The 15,642-nt window shown below is 35.1% G+C and overlaps 1 protein-coding gene across 2 annotated transcripts in view; it reads left to right on the plus strand.

The window, feature by feature from the left end:
* The first annotated feature begins 8,965 nt into the window (after positions 1 to 8,965).
* Positions 8,966 to 15,642, plus strand: part of LOC123538539 (probable E3 ubiquitin-protein ligase MID2) — a 148,073-nt gene continuing 141,396 nt past the window's right edge. The window contains exon 1 of one of the 2 annotated variants that reach the window (XM_053529982.1): positions 8,966 to 9,223. The gene's annotated coding sequence lies outside the window, so the exon portion shown is untranslated. The remainder of the gene's footprint in view (positions 9,224 to 15,642) is intronic. The other variant, XM_053529984.1, reaches the window with a different exon arrangement.

The raw sequence follows: 15,642 nt of genomic DNA on the forward strand, positions 1-15,642 counted from the left end.
CAAATGAAACATTTTTTACAATCTGTGACTGATTACAATTACGTAAAACTGTCCCGATAAGTGTCGCATTATCTAAAAGTACTTAATTTTTCTGTCAGCGATGATAAAAATCATTAATCCATTATAGCCTCACTACAAAATGCAAATTAAGTCAGCGCATAAAGTTTATACATGAAAATTACACATGTGTTTTTTACCACTTGGTCAGAGATCTAAGTTTACAATAGTAAATCATAGCCCGATTGGCATCACTTTTCATGTCAAAAAAGTAAAATATATAATTTTAAAAAAATAAACTCCCTGTTTAAATACGTTACTCAAGCTATAAAGGCAATAAACAGTTCTGTGAGCCTCACGGTTTGAGATTCTACCAAATATTGGGTCGAATTAACTGAAACATAGCCGTGGTACATGGGAAGAACCTCTGCAAGAAACGTCCAAATTTCTCAGATAAAGAGATGTGATCGGGAGCAAGGCTCGAATCCGTGCCCTCCCCACCCACCCAGTCGACCAAATCAGAGATTACAGTGATTTCAAGTTAGCGACTAACCACTTGACTACGGGGATAGTCACATGATGGATGGATACTACAATTCCTAGTTTAGAAATCACACGGGCACATTATTGCAATAAAGCAGAAGTCAGCATTGACTTAGGGCGACGAGTTAGACTAACAGCTTATTTTTACATCTATTTTTTCCGTTTGACTAAAATGTTCATGACATCACATACTACATGGTTTCTGTATGCAGTAATAATCTGACGGATTTCTATGAAAAATTTATAATTTTTGATATGGAAGACTTTTCCAACGAAATTTCAATCGATGACAATCCTTTGTTTTAATATTTTACACAGAACTTACGTGTCTAAAAAGTGGACTCGTTTGAGAGAAAATATCGGTAAAAGTATTTTATCTTTAATTTCATTTAAAACTTGAATTGTAAAAGGCGATCTTGCATAGACTTTATTCACCGTTAAATTGCCTGTCACAAATACTAGAATTTAACGACCGTACCATTTGACAATATGCAGTTAATCAGAGTCACATGTGCTTTTGAAAGTTTAAAATCATAACTATAGTTTTCCTATCATATCTTGTCCAACTTCGACAATTCAAGTATATGTACATACGTAGAATTTAGTAGCCAAAGATCAGTTATTTTGCTAATATGTTTATATGTGTTTACTTGGATGTAATCAATATTGTCTGAAATTGTATTTATATGTGTAATCTTCATATATATATGGAAGATATTAAATAAATAAATAATCATATGTAGCTTTTTACCATGTAGGAAAGGAAATAAGTATTAGTTAAAACATAATTGAGCCGCACCATGAGAAAACCAAAATAGTGCGTTTGCGACCAGCATGAATCCAGATCAACCTGCGCATCGGTGCACTCTGCTCATGATTCTTACTGTTCGCTAATAGTTACTCTAATTGCAATTGCGTTCAAAGCGAACAGCATAGATCCTGACCAGACTACAGACGCACTATGTTGGTTTTCTCATGTCGCGGCTCATATTTTTTTGTATAAGTAAATGTTTCCGTTGTCATTTAAACAATGAGATTTAATAATGATAGGTTCTTCATGACATTTAATTTGACGGATTGTATATATTTCAATATAAATTAACGGATATGTAAGCTTGTGAAATGTAAATATTTATTACTACGTCGTGTGTTTCTGGGAGTGACTGATGAGCCAACGGTTAGGTTAGGTTTCGTAATTGTATATTCAAACAGTCTTTTGATATGCTGGGCCTTTTTGTGTTTTCATCGTTCTCAACAACATGTGGCCCCTTGCCGGCGGGGGGATAGAAAATGCTGGCTGTATCTCAATGCAGAGGGGTACGACTCCCCCGAAAATGGAGCCACCTGTTTGCCGTGGGTGGCGGCCCGTAAGCCGGAGAGGAGGGTCCTGGATGTTGAGGTGCCCCATGGCATCCCGGGGAGATGATGCGTACTAGTTTGCATGTGCGCATCTTCTTCCCGGGATGTGGGTGCCAATACACATCTTTGGCCTCTAATTCGGTGTAGACGTTCTGGCGGTCGTATTGGCCCGATACGATCAATCGCTAGTCATGCCAAGCCCTAGAAATCTCACCTTACGTTACATTTTCTATTGCTTATTTCAAACTGCATCTTTATGTGATAATTTTAATATTTTCACAAACACAACTTTGGAACAAAATACGTTACCCAAAACCAGTCTTTACTCTGCTCTATTGTCACATTTTACTGCGCTCAATAAACTTCATATTACGTTCACACAAATGTATTAACAATATATTTTCATATGTACTGCATCTATGTTTCCTAGAAGGCGGTGGCTTAGGGCCAATCGGTTGGGTAGAGTAACAATCCCTTAATCCCATGTTTGCTTTTCTGCATTACAACTGGTGATATGAACAAGATTGAAAAATACCTGGCCGAGTATATCACTACAGTATCCCTAACATGTATAGCTGGATATTCCGCTCTGTTTTCATGTTCCCTTGTTGGACTCCCGGCGGGTGGGGGCTGCGAGTGACGAATTATAAACATTTAATATGGAAAACCAAAATAAAAAACGACCGCATACCGAAACAGATCTGACGGCACGGAAGGTGAGAATCCTCACCGACCATACACTTCCAACATGGCATTTCCACGATTTGTTTTAATCCAGTCAACAGACGAAACATTCAAAATGTCAAGCCTCTCGCCATTTATAATTGAAAAAACCATCGAAGGTATTGCTGGTGTACCGAAATCAGTCAAAAAACTGCGAACTGGTGATCTGCTTGTTGAAGTTGAGAAAGCCTCACATTCACGAAATTTACTTTCCTTAACTTCATTTTACAACCGCCCATGTAAGTGCATTGCACACCGTACTTGAACACCTCAAGGGGGGTCATTCATTGTCCTGACCTTGCAGGGTTTCGAGACGGAGATGTGCAAGGCCTTTCAGATCAACATGTCACTGCTGCTAGACGTATAAAATCAAGTGATTAGAAAAGAAATTCACACAAATACTATTATTCTTACATTTGGCACTCCGTTTCTCTTCCTTCAGTCGTAAAAGTTGGATACCTCATCACAAAAGTACAACAATATTCCTAATCCTCTTCAATGCTATATTGCTTTAAGTTTGGGCACAATGGAAAAACTGCAAAGGCGATATACACTTGCCCAAAATGCGGACAGGATGACATTCTCATGACCACGACACTTGTAGTCGTCCATTGCGTTGTGTGAACTGCAGCGAGCCACATTCAGCCAAGTCTCGTGATTGCAAGACATGGAAAATCGAAAAGGAGGTTCTTCATGTCAAATTCACACAGGGCATTGGATTTCCAGAAGCAAGACAAATTGCCAATGCCAAATTTACATCTCCAACACTCGCACAAACTTATTCATCAATAACTAAATCAGCCCGCCCGCTTAGCTCAGTAGGTAAGAGCGTTGGTCTACGGATCGCGGGGTCGCGAGTTCGATCCTCGGGCGGGGCGTATGTTCTCCGTGACTATTTGATAAACGACATTGTGTCTGAAATCATTAGTCCTCCACCTCTGATAATTCATGTGGGGAAGTTGGCAGTTACTTGCGGAGAACAGGTTTGTACTGGTACAGAACCCAGGAACACTGGTTAGGTTAACTGCCCGCCGTTACATGACTGAAATACTGTTGAAAAACGGCGTTAAACCCAAAACAAACAAACAAACAAACAATAACAAAATCTGTCTCTAGCAAATCAACACAGTGCATTGATGCCTGTACTCAAACAGATTCAGTGACTGCTCAACAAAATCCAACTCAAACTTCTGTACCAAATGAAAAGCCTAAAGTACCAGCAAAACCTTCAGAGGCATCTCAACTTCAAAGGGCAGATGCTAAACCAACACTACCACCAGCTATACAAAATGTTCCTAGGTATTCAGGTACGCCGTCGTCACGACAGAACGTTTCATCAAACACAAATCAACGTGGGGTGAGTCAAACACCCAAACAAAAAATTGACTTGAGAACTGATGGGTTTGGAAAGGGATCAAATGATCCCATACAAACCCATAACCGGTTCCCTCATGATATGAACCGGTTACAGGGGAAGATGATGACGATCCGCCATTACTGCCCCGCCCAGTTTAACCAGCACAAAGGAGGGGAAAATCAAAAGGTTCCCTCCTGAGTCAATGCAACACTAATAATTTAATTTTCCAGTCGTTTAATTTTTATTTGCCATTGTAAATGGAAAGTAAAATTATCCAGTGGAATTGCCGTGGACTTAAAGCAAATTATAATGAAATTCTCCTTCTCTTATCAAAATATAATCCTTCACTTATGTGCCTTAGTGAAACATTTTTAAAGGAAACGGACAAAATAGCTTTCAAAAATTATTCAGTGTATAACTTCATAAACACTAACACTGATAGGGCGTCTGGTGGTACATCTATTATTATTAATAATGCATGTCCGCACAGACAAATGTTCTAAATACAAGTATCCAATCAGTTGCAATAAACGTAACATTACATCGACCGATTACTATCTGTTTCGATTACATACCTCCCAAATATAAACTAAATCTTGAAGAACTTGATGATCTTATAAAACAAGTACCACAACCATTTTTGCTTATGGGAGATTTAATGGTCATCATGAATTCTGGGGCTGTTCTGACAGCAACACTAGAGGTCAAATTATTGAAACTTTTATTGAAAGAAATGCCCTCTGTTTATTAAATGATCAATCCAAAACGTATCTTCATCCTGCAACAGGTAACTTTTCTTCGCTTGATTTGACAATTTGTCAACCGAACATCTTTCTTGATTTTGAATGGAAAGTACTGGATGATTTGCATGGTAGTGACCATTTCAAATTATTATTTCAAATACTTCTAATCTGCCATCAGACCACCCTTCATATTTCAAATTTAATAAAGCTGATTGAAGCAATTTGAAACGCTATGTAAAAATGATTTGACTTTGGAGAATTTTACTAATTTTATGATCCTATTGATCGGTTTCAGTTCTTCTGTCCGATATTGCTGACAAGTCCATTCCTAAAACTTCAAGAAATGGTAAACATAAAAATAAGCCTTGGTATAATGAATGATTGTAAGACTGCTGTTCGAAAACGTAGAGCGCCATTAAAAAGTTCATATACGGCCGACGAAAAGAAAACTTACAATCAGTTAGGATTCTGAGAGCAAAAGCTCGCAGAACTATAAAACAAGCAAAGAAAAAATCATGGCATCATTACGTTTCAAAACTTAATTCTAGTCATCGGTTAAAAAAGTCTGGGAAATGATTCGCAAAATAAGTGGAAAAGGAAAACTTCAATGTTCCCATCTTACAAAGACAGACCATCTATTGCATCTAGCAAGGAGGACATTGCCAATACACTTGGTAAAACTTTTTCAAAAAACTCTTCATCAAATAATTATGAAAAAGGTTTCAAAACATAAAATCGACTAAAGAAAGCAAACCTTTAAATTTTGATTCAAATAATGATGAAGATTAAATAAATCTTTTTCACTCACAGAATTGCTTGACGCTTTAGATAAATGTCACGATACCGCAGCTGGTCCGGACCAAATTCATTATCAACTTTAAAACATTTACCACAAGAATCATTAGACCTCCTACTTGAAATTTATAATATTACATGGAAAACTGGCATTTTTCCAGATCCTGGAGAGAAGCTATAGTTATTCCAATACCAAAACCCGGAAAGATAGCACTAACCCCAGTAATTATAGACCGATTGCACTTACCAGTTGTTTATGTAAAACGCTAGAACGTATGATCAACTCTAGACTAGTTTGGTATCTTGAATCTCAAGGCCTAATTACAAACTTTCAAAGCGGTTTTCGCAAGCAGCGCAGCACAACTGATCATCTTGTTCGACTGGAAAATTTTATTCGTGATGCATTTGATTAAAAAGAGCATTTAGTGTCTGTATTTTTCGATTAGAAAAAGCCTATGACACTACATGGAAATATGGTATTATGAATGATCTTAACGACTTAGGTTTAAAAGGTCGTCTTCCAACATTTATATCGCAATTTTTATCAGATCGCAATTTTAAAGTACGTGTTTGGTTCTACCCTTTCTGACTCTTTTGAGCAAGAACAGGGAGTTCCACAAGGTTCTATTTTATCTGTCACACTTTTAGCATCAAAATTAATAATATTGTGAAATGTTTGTCACCAGGGATAGATTGTTCATTATATGTGATGACTTTCTAATATGTTATCGTTCAAAAAATATGCGTACGATTGAACCCAATTACAGCAGTGTTTGAACAAAGTTCAAACTTGGGCCATGGAAATGGTTTTAAATTTTCCCAATCAAAAACTCAGTGTGTCCACTTTTGTCAATTACGGAAACAACATTGTGACCCTGAGCTGTTTCTCAAATGGTACAAAAATACCCGTTGTTGACGAAGCAAAATTTCTTGGTGTTATTTTTGATAAAAAGCTTTCTTTATACCACACATAAAATACCTGAAAGCCAAATGTTTGAAATCGTTGAATCTTTTAAAGGTAATTTCAAATACTGATTGGGGAGCAGATCGCAAGGTTTTGTTAAGACTGTATAGAGCTTTGATTCGATCCAAGCAAGATTACGGTTTGTGTTGTTTATGGTCAGCCAGAAAATCGTATTTACAGATGCTGGATACTATTCATAATCAAGGTCTTCGTATTGCTCTTGGCGCATTTAGAACATCGCCTGTTGAAAGCTTGTATGTTGAAGCAAACGAACCCTCCCTTTATACGAGACGTGAAAAACTGTCATTGCAATATGCTCTGAGGGTAGCTGCCAACAAATCCAACCCTGCTCATAAAATCATATTTAAACCCAAATACCACGATTCGTATGACAGAAAACCAAAACAAATTAAACCTTTTGGATTTCGCATTGATAATTCTATGAAGGAAACAATTTTTGAATTTCATGATGTAAAAGATAATTTAGTTCTGAATACACCACCATGGATTCTTAATTCTCCAACAGTTCTTTTGATATGAAAACTGCATTGAAAAGGCTGAAACAAACCCTGAAATATTCAAGTCCAAATATAACGAAATCAAATCAGCTTACAAAGATCATTTTCCTATTTATACAGATGGTTCAAAAGATGATTCAAAGGTTGGATGTGCCGCCGTTAGCCATCTGCATCAATCAAAATTACGTTTACCAAATAACGCTACAATTTTTTCAGCAGAAGCAAAAGCAATTGATTTGGCCCTTAATTTTATTTCAGAATATAATGAAGAAAAGTTTATCATCTTTTCCGACTCACTTTCTGTATTACAATCAATACACAACCGTAATACAGAAAATCCTCTCATTCAAAACATTCTTCCAGGGTTCATGAACTATCTTTAAAAAGTCCATCATATTCCTGTTGGATTCCTAGTCATGTTTGTATTTATGGAAATGAAGATGCTGATACTGCAGCAAAGAAATCACTTTCATTAAATCAATCTAAATTGAAATTACCATATACTGATTTTAGGTCAAATATCAACAAATACATTTTAACTAAATGGCAGTCCTCGTGGAACAATGCTTCGTTCAATAAACTTCGTGAAATTAAACCTACTTTAGGTGAATGGCACCAAGGAATAGATCTGTTCGCAGGAGGAAGTTGTTCTTTCTCGTTGTCGGATAGGTCATACTCGGTTGACTCATTCGTATTTGCTGAACAATGAAGATCAACCTGAATGTATACCATGTCAAACACCACTTACTATTAAACATATTTTAATCGACTGTATAGACATCGATCCACAGCGCAACTCATCTACAATGTTGAATCTCTAAAAGAGCTAGTACGAGCAAATTTCAGCCGACAAAATTTTTGCAGTTTTTGAAAGAAATAGGTATATATCATAAAATCTGAACCTTATTTTGATTATTAATCACCGCTTTTATACTTTTTAATGTTTGCATTTGATTTTTTACACTATTTATGTATTTACGCTTTTACTTCAATGGTTTTAATTTATGCTTTGCAATTAACGTAATCCATTTAACATTTTCTCGGCGATATATGACCTTTTTGTGTCGGTTCGCCGTAAAACCCAACTCATTCATTCATACATCGTTTTTTGTACATTTTAAACCACTGCGATCGATAGAAATACACTTTTTGGCGGAGCAAACTACACGCGTGATCCTCTCACTGATAACTAGAGTGACAGCTACGTCATTTACTACATGCGTTTGATGTAAACGCCCATTCGGCGAGCTTTTCTGAAATTGGCAGTAGATAAGTTTTATAATTCTGCAGCATGAATTACCAAGGCTCCTCTATTTTTTTTTTCGGCGGAGTAATTGGGTCAGGGTAACTGGATACTACTTACGAATAGGTGATACTGATCAAAATAATTTTACTATTTCACTACCAAGCAATAATGTTGTGTCTTCATTATAAAATACCTATTGATGTTTTAATTTATCAGAAGATAAAGTCAATGTTTTCAATGAATAAACGGACAAATCATTTTCAAAAGTGCAGCACGGGTAAATCATGCACGTGCAAATGTATCCTTATAATCCTCGTTGCGAAAAAAATCATTATGACTTTGAGTCTAAACCCGCTTTCAATTTTATTTATTGAACAAACTGCTTTTATTACCTCCCTTTACAGGTCTAACTGTACAAGTTCATGTTTAGTATTTCATGTAGTGCTTTTTTACCCATAGGCATAGTATCTATTTGGACAGCTATGGCATCTGCTTTTAATACAATATTCAAAGCCTTTATATGGGATTTTCAGCTCAATTTTATAAATGCAAAGGAAGTCGCCATATGACCTATCATGTGTCGGTTCGACGTTAAATCAAAAAAAAAAAAAAAAAAAAAAAAAAAAAAAAAAACCACTCTTGTAAGTACTTGCCTTAGACAAGATACTTTATGTAGTGTTGGACAACTTGTGGTCCACTTCAATATAACTTCTCTAAACTCTCCGTCCGCTTTATTCTACGTGCGTGTTTCTTTGTATCAAGCAAAAAGAATAATGGATATTATAATTTTAGTTTTATTTGAAATAAATATTTTGTTCATTTTGTGTATTTCAAAGTCGAATATAACTTTTAAAATAAAGTATAGACTTTTTACGCGTACAAATATTATCAAACGGAGTAAAACCTGTGACTGCATTTCCTTGTTTAAACATTAAAAAAGACTTGGTAGATGTAAAATTGCTGAAAAGAACCTTGTAGGTTTGTATTTCATTTCTCGCATTAGTCTCGCATTAGTTTTGCTTAAACTGTTTGCATAAGAAATTCTAATCTTTTCGGAAGTATCTTAATAAAATATGTTAACATTTATTTACAAATGCCGCAACGCTAACATATAAAAACATAGATACAGGTGCTTGAATAACAATTATTTTTTTTAAATTACGGATAGGACAGATTAAAGATTACAGCTGAAACTGGCTTAGAGGTTATACAATGTATGTATCTATTTTATGCAGCTACTTGCCTTAAGCAGCGAGTTAGCTTATGTCCCGAATAGATCATACGTTTTTATTTTCACCTGACTTAAGCACTCACCTGTCAAAGGCAGCCAATCTGTGTCTCCCTTTGACTGACTGCTTAATTTCAGTTTGACTTAATTTCACATGTCTGCTACCATACTTCTTAAGTTCCGTATTTTTTTTCAAAGGTTTAGGACATTATTTAAGAGGGAAATAGGAAAATACTTAAAATGATCCGGCCATATCTAATCCATTTAAATCCCAGCTCCGCGGCAATTCAAATTCTATTGTGTGAATGCAACCCATGATTACAATAGGTAACAGTTAGTGGCCACGCGCCACACTTAAGCACGCAAAACCAAGGTATTTTATATATAAAATAGACTCTATTTTGACAGGCGTCCCTGTTCATTGTCAGGATTTTCATGCTCTTTCAGTGACATTTTAAGATTAAAAGGTAGGACTGGAGCAGGTCTTTAAGGCAGTTGTTAAGAAGACGAGCTTAAGGTTATTGGCATTATAGACAGTATATCAAGATCTTTAGCCAACATATGTTTTATTCTGAAAGTTCTTTCATGACATTTACAGCATGGAACTTTGACAATAGCAAAACTGAAATCAAGGAAAGGTCGTGCTAGACCATCTTTGAACAGACACCATATCAAAGTATAATCAAATGTGAAAAAAAATGTCATCTACAAATAAATCATCATACAAGTATGGTCTAATATGAAGGGTTTATTCTATTCTGAAAGTGACACAACCCAAATAGAAGAGCAATCTTCCATGCACATAATATGGTATTATATTTGATAAGTATATGTCTTCTTCAGCAAGTGTAAATTTTAATAAAAAAAATAGAAATATATATATACACACATTACGAAGAGCGAATTCACTTTTCGTGCTGCTATTAAAATCTTTCCATCGATATATATTAAGAAATTTGACTGCTCTACAAACTATTTATTTATCAAATGCTTGTCATGAGCGTGACCCTCTTTCCATTAACAAGTCATTTTCACTTATGTAAAAAACCACCGATAATTGAGAGTAAAAGAGGTCATATGAAATAGATCATCGTTAGGAAAATGTATTGTATAAGAAGAATTTAGATAAGGCCTAAAAAAAAATTCTTTGTTTCCGGTAACATGCTCAAAAAAGTTTGGGTAGGTAGGTCGGAATTTTTTTTTTTTTTGGAAATTTTTTTTATTAAGGGAGACTTTTCGGAAATTATTTTTTTGTCCAAAAATGATTACAGGGGGTTATGCCTTTAGAGCATCAGTAAGTTGATTTCTAACATCACTGGCCATGTTTAAAGCATAAAAAGTGCAGTTTTGCATCTTTTTGTTAAAAAGTTGAAAAAAATGTTCTCCAAGGCCATAAAAACATTTAGGGTCGGGCCAAAAATTTAGGGTAGGTCGGGATACCGGAAACAAACAATTTTTTTTTTTACGCCTAAGCGTTAAATAGAACAAAACAATCAGTAAACGTACACGTACATTTGTATACTAAATGCATTTTCCGGTATGTTAAGTATATTAGTTATTACCATTTTTCATTTTCATGCATGTCTATATTGTTGTATTATTTGTATTATGAAGATGAGCTGTATATGCTTAATTCAAAATAAAATGTATGTTCTGTTCTGTTTTGTTCATAAGATTAAAAATCAATGATAAACATGAAACAAAAACATAATTTATATGATATTAACGATACGTAGTATATGTTATTTCATTTTCATTCTTGTGAAAATTGTTGATATGGTAAAATTGGATCCATCTAACTTTAACATGAGTGAAAATAATTTACATAGCGCAAAAAAAACAATACAAATTCACTTTAATCAGAACTTGATCGCATTGCTTTTCAATAAAACTTACACATTGCATAACAAAAGAAATATACAGAAACTTGTACTGGTGAACCAGACATGTTGTATCACGTCCCAGAACCATGAAAAGGTCAATTTGCAAGATATCACCATTTGCAAAGAAATTTACACCACACCAAAACAAATGATGATGCTTTCAACTTTTTCACCAGACATACAAATGCCTCATAAAACTAACAACGAAGGAATTAGATGAAGTATGCATTGCCCTATAATTTATATGATATTAACGATATGTAGTATAACATCATGTTATTTCATTTTCATTCTTGTGAAAATTGTTGATATGGTGGACGGATAGTTCAGTGGTTTGCACTATGGCCTTCCAATCCCGAGGTCGGGGGTTCGATCCCCGGCAGCTACTCGGGAATTTTCAGAAACGCTTTTCAGTGTTTCCCACCCAACTAGAGGTGTACTGGTCATGCAATCCTTACGTGTATCAGTGCTATACACTGGGCACGTTAAAGAACCAGGATGTCTATTCGCAACGAGCTAGGCTAAGTTAGCCGGACAAGCCTGTATCTGATTTCTGACCTCTCTGTCGTGGGGGCTTTGTCTCACTCTGTCCCCCTGGTCAGATCGCTCTGTGTCTGTACTAGTAGAGGATGAATTATGCGCCCTGTGTGGCTGCATTTGAACTATGTAAAGCGCCTTTGAACGTGAAATTGATCATGAAAAGAGCGCTTTATAAATCTGGTATAATGATGATACTGAAGTATTAATGACACCTTATGGATAACATCTGTAATAATTTATGACTTTGAACTGAGGACCATACGCCGCTTTTCATGGAACTGCACTCTGTGTACATGATTGAAGGTTCCATGTACACTGTCGTATGTATACATCTGCTGATGTCTCTAAATTATGTTTTGGTATATATAGCATGTGAATCAGTGATCCTTCGAATGTTTCGAAAATGCTAAAGTTTTTTTTTTTTTTTTTTTTTTTTTTTTTTTTTTTTTTTTTTTTTTTTTTGGGGGGGGGGGGGGGAGGGCGGGGGGGGTGAAGGAGGGGGGGGGGGAGGCAGTAACATTCAGCCAAATTGGATTAAATACTTATGGCTGAATTTGAACAAGAAACATAATTTTTCAAGTGTGACTGTCCATACGCGAGGGAACATGTCCATACGCGAGGGAACAATGTGTCATTATTCTGGATATTGTACTATCAAACATCCAAGCGACTGATACGAAACACTTGCATTTCCCCAAATAATAAAGTTGTGTATAGTTTGCGGTAGAATATACATTTGTAACAACGTGATTTGGTAAAACATATTCAAGGAATTTTACTGGTATAAACGCAGCCGTTAACTGAAGAGATAATGTAATGTTTGTCTCGGCTCGAGTATCACGGACTTATTTTCAATAAAGCAATGTCAAACCCATATTCCTAAATCAAATAGTGCCGTCACCAGTGTATTTTGATAATTGTCACTTGTTGTTACACAGTGACTATATATTAATGAAAAAAATCAGTTTAAAAAGTTTAAAAGTTGAACAGACATATTGATTTTGTGCAATGCCCACATACTCATCTACTTCACTTTTTCGTTTTGTCGTAAGAAATCATATGTTGGTGTTTCCACAGCTGTTATTGGGCGCAACAATAGTCATTGCTTTAATAGGATACGGTTATAGAGCTCGAAACATTTTCACTGAGAAAAAATATTATCCTACTTATGACCTGTCTATAAATCTACATCAATTTACGGCTTTATAATCTTAAAACACCCATTAGGCCTCACCAAATTAAAAGTTATTCATCGGGTTTGCCGCTCGTATATTTTCAGAAACACAATTTTTTTTTTTTTTTTTTTTGCTTGCGCTCGCCCCATTGAAAAAAATCAAGCCAAAATTTGTTGGTGCGCTACGTTTTACGGACGTAACAGTGTACAAATGCTTATAATTCCTCTAAAATGGACTTTAATCACAATAAGTACACACTACGCACATATGTAATATATCATAGTACTCATATTTAGATGCATTAAAGTTATTTCCCCTTAATGCAGTTACGCCATGGATGTACGCCATTTTCTTCAAAAGTTTACCAAATTGAATTGCTACAAAATCGGCTTTATTTCATTGAAAATTGGATGGAAAAAATTTACTAATTTATTTGATAACATCAAGCTACATTATTTTGGTAAATGTAAATACGTATTGATGTATGTCACTTTTCTTATTTCTGTTTTTCCTGTCCAAATTATCAGCATTTGTATACGGAAGTGGGTGGGGTAAGGAATTTACATTATGAGTTGTGTTCAGATCAGTTTATATTTTCACATTTTTCAATCCTCGAGTAGAATAATGTTAATGCACGTTAATCCCCATTTCAGACCTTAACTGAGACTTTGTTTCAAGAAATTTAGTCTGTTAAGAAAGTTTCAAGTTAGAACAAGAGCTGTCCGTAAGACAGCACGCGCGACTTTTCTAAGTGCTTGACTCTGAATTAGAGCTTTGCCACTGAAAGGGGCATAATAGTCTAAAGCTTTGAAAGTGACAGAGATATTGGACATTATATAAAACTTAAACACAATATTCTAAGTTAAAAAGAGGCATAACTCTGTCAAAATAAAATCAGAGTTATGGGGATTGTTTCTCCTGGTTTACTTTGTTAGTAAATAACTATTTTAAGTTTCAAGTCAAAAGCTTTAATAGTAACAGAGATATTTGACCGAAAAGTCAAGCTAAGAATGCTACATTTTCATAGCAGTAAATATTCAAGTCACATATCTATGTCATGATTATGGGTTAAGGTTATAAATGCATTGATTTCGTCGTTAATTACATACTTTAAAAAATGCCAATGTTATTACCTTTTTTAACGAGTTTGCTTTGCTGTGCGTCTGCAGGTCAAATATTCTGAATCCCTGGTGAATTATTTTTAATGTAAAAGGGCTGTACATTCTATTTTAAGATTTTTATTAGTCAATAGAGAGCCAAATCAAGACAAATATATTTCTTCGCTCCTCGCTCATTCCTGATTTTCTCAAAAACCAAAAAAAGTATTTAAATTATTTTTTTCGCTCGGCGCCTCAAATTTTTCAGAAAAAAAAATCCGATGAATAACTTTTCAATTTGGTGTGGCCTTAGCTATCATGAGTTACGGCATTTCATTATTAAACATTGGATCTATAGTTTACAATAAAAGATCTATTAGAATCGAAACAATTTATAGCGAAACCGTGTTTTAACACTACTTATACACTCGCGCGGTAATACGTCGTACAAATAGTAGCCAATATAGCAAACATAACTAAAGAGGAGTTGCAGGCAGTGCGTTTACTCAGCCAGGATGAATCGACAAATCGAATAACATTGATAATAATGAATAAGCACGATTATATACAAGAAATTCATCGTCAGTTGTCCAATGAAGATGATTATGACCCATTGGATGGGTTTGATATTGGTGGGACTGAATCCAGAGATATCCTGTTTACACTCTGCTTTGAGTTTTTAAATCTATATATAGATAAAATTATACGATTGATACATTAAAAGTAAATAAGTCCTAGAAGCATAGTCAGCAAAAATTGGATGTTCAAGGACCAAAGATTCGGGGGCATTTTTTTTAAAATATTAGAAATAAATAATCTCCCTCTTTTGAATTTATCAATATGATAAATTATCCGTGTGATAATCATGCCCATGCTCTGGTCTTTGGACTAAAATGTAACTTACACCTACCCTATACACATCTTCTAGACCTAATGCAAGAAAAATTCTGCTCAGATGATCTGAGGATTTAAAGGTATATGCGTCGGGCACACCGGTAAATCACCGGTTTGTGCAAGATGATACGTCAAAGCAAATAAATCATTTTAAGGACCGGATAAATACAACGAAACATTTCCTTTACTGTATCCGTCTTGGTAGAGAGTATAACGTTATTGTTTTCAATTATTATTTAGAAATGCATGTACTTCATTATCCTGTTTCCTCCCTTAAGGCAGCGCAAAAGGTTTTTGAAATTAAAGGAAAAAATATAGGCCATAACTATGTACCATAGAATTTTATCACCGTGCGTAGGTTTTGGCGTTAATTGATTTATCTCTGTGTCAGAGTGTTTTAAAATATTTACAAAATATACTGATGTCACAAATCATTGTTACGATCGGGAAGAAATTTAAATTAAGGACGCCAAAGTTAAACATTTTGGGTACTTTTAAATGTCTCATCTAAAACAGATTTTTGGAGTGTAATTATTGCTTTTAGCCCTTAAGTAAACAACATGTTTAAATCGCAATGTTG

The sequence above is a fragment of the Mercenaria mercenaria genome, chromosome 18 (genome assembly GCF_021730395.1).
Source record: "Mercenaria mercenaria strain notata chromosome 18, MADL_Memer_1, whole genome shotgun sequence".
NCBI classification, from domain to species: Eukaryota; Metazoa; Mollusca; class Bivalvia; order Venerida; family Veneridae; genus Mercenaria; species Mercenaria mercenaria.